Here is a 6,014-nt window from a genome sequence, read left to right as displayed (position 1 = left end):
CAAGTTGCCCACTCTTATAGGAGATGGATGTGTTCCTGTGTGAAATAAAACTATACTCAGTATAAGCCAGCAGTGGGAGACCTCATGATGGGAAAATGAACAATCTAAAATGAAGGAAAAAGGCAGATACAGTGGTATTATTCACTGCTACACCAATCATTATCACATATCATGAGAGCAGAAAAGAGAGTGGTGGATTCTGAAGAAACATCTGTGGGAGAAAGAGTTCCTGAATAAGCAGATGTGAAGATTTTTATGCAGTGAGGTGCATAATGAGAACTTGGAAACAAAACCTGATGGAATTGAACTGAGACTCTTATAAAAGGACTATGAAGACCACCCATGGAGAAGTTAAGAAGGGAGAAGATGGAATGGGTGCCCTTAATCTGAGACCTCCTAATTAGGGTATTTAATTAAAGTGTGGATTACTAGATGATTAAAAGTTAGAAACATCATTAGGCTAGGATTCAAGAGAAAGGACCATAAATCAAAAGCTAGAAACTGGGCAGGAGGAAAGCTGGAGTAGGTAATTACTTATTTGTCATTAATCCCAAGTCTCAATGTTCTCACCCGTTGAAGGAAATGCACCAAAAGCAACATGTGAAGAAGTGTAAGAACTGTAACAAAGGCATTGAACTGGGATAAAGTGAACCAGCAAGAAGCAGATAATGGGGTGAAGGGGTATTTGCCATAGGTATTCAAATGCTACATCTTTGGTGTCAAAACCTATAAAGTGAATATAAAATTAGTAAAGAAATCTCAGTATTACAGAAAAGTGGAGGTTTTATCACAGTGTCACAGTGTCAGTTCATGTTACTTTCCAAGTAAGGGAAATTTTGGGATTCGGTAGGGATTTTTTTCACTTTTTGTAAATAAATGTGCTTTGTCTTGTAGTTCTCTAAGATAAAATGGTTTTCATACATAAAAAAAGAATTTTTGACTTTTTCAGAACCACAATTTAAGATTGTGCAATGCTGGTAAGTTATTTGACATTAACTGCTTTTTAAAACAATCTACTTGTTTCAGAGTGATACATTTCAAATAGCTGTGAAGACACTGAGAATCCAATGGTTCTCTTTTTCAGCTGTTAGTAACAGACCATTTTCAATGGTCTGTGTCTATCTATTCCCCTATGGAAGACAGAGTAAAAATATAACATGATAGAGTATTTCTGAGTACTGCCTCACTAATGAAATGTCTAGCCAGTACCTTATAGAAGGAAGTTTTATATTTTATAAGAAAGTAATGGCATTTTCAAGCAGCATACAGCTGCTGTTGTCTAGTGGCCACAGACAGTAAGTGCATCTTTGAACATATTCAACATTGCCCATTCCAGACTTCTGAAGTGGTGTAAACTCTCAAACAAAAGGAAATACTAGGTAATTGGGTAAGGAAGCTACGGAAACATTTGTCTAGCTTTTCATTTTACTGATCACTAAGTGAAAATCTTCGTATTTTGGAAAGAGCTTGAAGGTACTTTGGATCTTTAATCCATTGCACGATTGTCCCATATCATCATTTAAATCTCTTTCTAAGTGAAAGTATAGATGTGAATGTACTGAGAAAAAAATGGGACTGGACTGTGGAATAGAGAAAAAAAGCCCTCAAAATTCAGAAATATGTAAAGAAGATGTTACATTTAGAATTCAGAAGAAGGACATCTCAGTGTTGTTATATGAATTATTATGTTATTATATTGCTATGTGAATGGCAATCTGTGTTTGTAATTTATCTATATAACAACCAATTCAATTCTACCTTTGAGATCTTGGCTGTTTTCAAAGGTATTTCATCCTTAGACCACCAGATGTACCTTCAAGGATTTGGGGATGCAATTTTGTAAAGTCAGCAAAAGGCACTCAAATGATACAGCAAGGACAAGCAGAGGTGAATGTGAGTGGAATAATCATTTACAGTGCTGAAAAAAAAGATCAGAAAGGATCAGAAAAAGCAGCACTATATCACAGGGGAAAAAAATCAACAGTTTAAAAAATGTAATACCCGGAAAACTACTCATGCCCATCCTCAAAAGACAGGCAAAATTCTTTTTATTTGCAAGTGTACACCATACACTTTTCCTTTCTTTTTTTTCTTTCTTTTGCTTTGAAAGTTACAGTCAGTATTAAGACACATTTTTGACTGGGCACTCAAACAAACTTTTGCTGTCTCTTTCATGATTACCTGCACTATGTCTTATGTGGGTACCATTTTGCATCACAGCAGAGCTAACCTAACAACTGACTACTGACAAAAGACACGGTGTCAGTTTGCTTCCCCATCCACAAATTATCTCCCAATGCGTTGGCCTTAGCTATCATGCAACTAAAACAAATGGATTTTGATGGCTGACCCAATAGAAAACTATTCTTTCTTAAAAAAAACCCCCAAACTATTTTGTGTTGGATCAGTCAGCTGAATCAACTCACCTACTACCACACAGATACCAGACCTGACAAAAGGAAAACAGCAGAAGTGTGCAGCTGCCACCAGGGAGTATACTACTGTGGAAGCAGCTTGTTAGATTAGTGTAAAAATGTGTCTTGGAGGACAAACTGGTTTAGAAGAAAGTCTGTTCTAGAAAAAAAAAAAGGTAGCAAAAGTCATATAGAACAAACTGTAAGCAGGTAGTTTGATGCTGTTATTTATATTAAAATGCAGAGAAATCTTTTGGTGTAACTGTAGCATTTTGCTCATTTTAGTGGTACATTTCAGACTAGATATATGGAAGCAATCTTTTACAATGAGGGTAGTGAAACACAGGAACAGGTTTCCCAGGGAGGTGGTAGATGCCCCATCCCTGGAAACATTCAAGGTCAGCTTTGATGGGGGTCTGAGCATCTTGTTCTGGCTGAAGATGTCCCTGCTCACTGCAGGGGGGTTGGACTAGATGACCTTTAAATGTTCCTTCCAACCCAAACCATTCCATGATTCTATGATTTAGTCATTTCTAGGTAGAAACAGAGCTATGAGAATTTATGCTAAACCAACTTCACCGTATACCTGCAGGTAGATTCATATATTTTGGTTGAGTATAGTTCAATTACCAGTGTCATTTATTACCCACCAAGATGTGAAACCGCAAGGTAGGTTAAAGTATCATCAAGGGTATCTTCATCACTTCAATATCATTGCCCTAAAAAGCACTGACCAGGAGAAGTAGATGACCTCATTTCAGAATTATTACAGTACAGAGAACTCAGTTTCAACATTATAATTCATTTTCCTACAGAATATTTCAAATTTATGATCAGTTTCCTGACATATAATAGCTAATCGTTAAGGATAACCACTTTAACATAATATGAATACGCATTTCTCCATAGGTAATACAACAGTTCCTGCATTAGCATTATTGACTAAGGTGCATTTAACTTCTTCACTAATACTTAATGGAAGGTTAATGTATAAGTCAGAAGATTAAATGGCTTTTACTTAAAACAAGTATATTGATTAAAATAACTTAGTGTGGTTTTTAAAGATGATGATATAAAAGTAGTCACACTTTTTAATATTTTATTAAATATTATGAGCAAAATGTGGGCTTAACTGACCAAAATTACTGGAAGTTATTGTACTAATTGTACTTTGAGCTAATTATTGCTCATAGTTAACAAATGAATATTTTATACTGAAAGGTAACAAATCATTGCTGCTAAATTCAGCACTCAAAATTAGTTCCATTCCACCAGTCTAGGAATTTCACTGCTATGGTGAACAAAGTCCTTCATACACCATCTTCTATTTCTTATGCATGGCACTACTGAAAAACAGGGTAACCTTCCAAATAGTGTTCACCTGCTCATTGCCAATAAAGTGTACCTCTATTTCCTTTTCATGAGTTAATGTTGTTATTCAAATGTACATGTTAAATTATATATGCTTGGTATCTCAAATTCTAACCTATAGCCACAAAGCTGGGGCTAGGCAAATGTTCTGTAAATGTTTTTGATCTAAATTCAGGATTCTGCATGTGTACAACGCTTAGCAGCTGATCTCACAGTTACATGAAATAAGATGCTTGGGGCCATTTGCCTGTTCACTCGCTTTAGTTTCAGCTCAGTAAAAAGCTTGTGCTGAGAATTTTTCATGTAATGCTACACAGGCCGCCTTCTGGCGGCTCTGCTCCATACTCTCCTGAGTCTTTTCACTATTGTGGAATTATTTTCATCAAAGGAAAAGGAGTAGCTTGACATGAAAATACTACAACAGTTCTAAAGTACGTAGGTAGGTAAACACTTTGGGTATGAATGGCAGTGTATTAAGTTCCCTGGTGTCATTGGTGATTGGCATCGTGTGCTGCTGAGGTACAAATCTTAGACCAGAAAAAGATGAACCTGGTAAAGAATGGTTTGACTATGCCAGCTTTGGTGAACCGGAATAGCCCTAACCTCAGGTGGACACTGAGGACGGAACGGTCATGTTTAACTGCTAATGTGATTCTGTTTGCAGAGAGGCACTGCACCTGGAAGCCATCTCTGTTTACATCTTTCAGAAAGACAGGTGATCTGTCATGGCTTTTGCTCGAACTAGATTTTCAAACTGACCTAGGTAACAGTAGGAAGGGAACATGATGTAAAAAACCCCACTAATCATAACTGGGTTCTTCAAAACAGCCCTATGCTGAGAAAAGAACAAAATGGGCTGTAATGTTTCATGGCTCTAGTAGAAGATATATTTTATTACCCTTCCTTTTAAAATATCATGCATGCTTCTTTAAATGCAGTACATATTTACTAAAACTCAAGAACATGGAATCATTTCTGTAGCAGAAAATAGCTAAGACTTGTGCTACAAAAATGATGACCACAGAGAGAGAAGATACTCTAAAATATTATGAGTGACACTGGGAAGGTAGTAAGAATGAGGCTGCTTACTGTAACTCCCCAGGCAAGAACCAGCAGATATCAAATATAGGTATCAAGTGCAACTATGACAGTGTATGCTCAAAGAAAGGAAATGTTTTTTTAGGCAACATAGTTGAGCTGTAAAACACCTTGCAACAGAAGGCTGCCAGTGCTATCAGTGTAAATGGATTGAAAAATTGGCTGGACAAATCCAAGGAGGTAAAATCTATTATGAAATTTTAAATTCAAGACTCTGTTTCTAGATCAGAAGGAGGAGCATTCTGGAGAAACACCATTATATTTGGTAAAGTCAGTCCAGAACTGGTATGACTGAGCAGTTTTAAACAGAAGACTGAAAGGTGACAGTTAGAACACAAGAAATATCTGGTAAAAATAATTGTCTCAAAGTTGCCCTTGTACTTTCTGTTTCTCTTCCAGACTCAAGTAGGTTTTCTCTCTTTCTGTTGTATCTGAAGAAAAAACCTCCATTGACAGTCTGCTTATTCCAAACCTCTTCCACATCACAGTCCTTTCACCCTGATATTATTTCGGCCCTGAGCTGGACACCCCCAGTGTTGTGCCAGTCATTTTCCACTGCTGTTTTAAAGTGTCTGTGGGCTTGAGCATGTAGCATCGTCACTGCAGCCATGGGGTCAAGACTTTCTGGGTTTAATTGTTATTACATTCTTTATCCATTAAATCTTGAACCAGCAAAAGAGGATGCTATTTTATAAGAAAACAAGTCTAAAGAAAGTTGCTATAAAAAGGGCTGAAAGTACAAATAATGTCTGATTGAGTGATTGTGAACTGATTCAGTGTAAATTAAATTATAGTAGTTTTGTAATGAGAGCTTTGGTTTCAAAACAGCAAACCTTAATAAATTGAGAGAACTCATTAGTAACGTCGTTGGCTACACTGAGCTCTGAGATCTGAATGTGGAGGGAGTAAGTATTTTAAAGAAATCTATCAAGTCAGTGGTAGTGCCATAAGATTACAGGATAGGAAATATAAGACTTGGTATAAAGGAGCAGGGGTGGAAGAAACGGGTGGGAGGAGATTAGCCTGATCTTAAAAGTATGATAGGCTTTAGCTTTTAAAGAGCTGAATAAAAAGACATTGAGATAAAATAATAGAAAATGCAACAACATGCTAAGGGCAGATCATGTTGGA

The sequence above is a fragment of the Egretta garzetta genome, unplaced genomic scaffold (assembly GCF_000687185.1).
Source record: "Egretta garzetta isolate BGI_Z169 unplaced genomic scaffold, ASM68718v1 scaffold268, whole genome shotgun sequence".
Classification (NCBI taxonomy): Eukaryota; Metazoa; Chordata; class Aves; order Pelecaniformes; family Ardeidae; genus Egretta; species Egretta garzetta.
Note: the sequence above shows the minus strand (reverse complement) of the source record.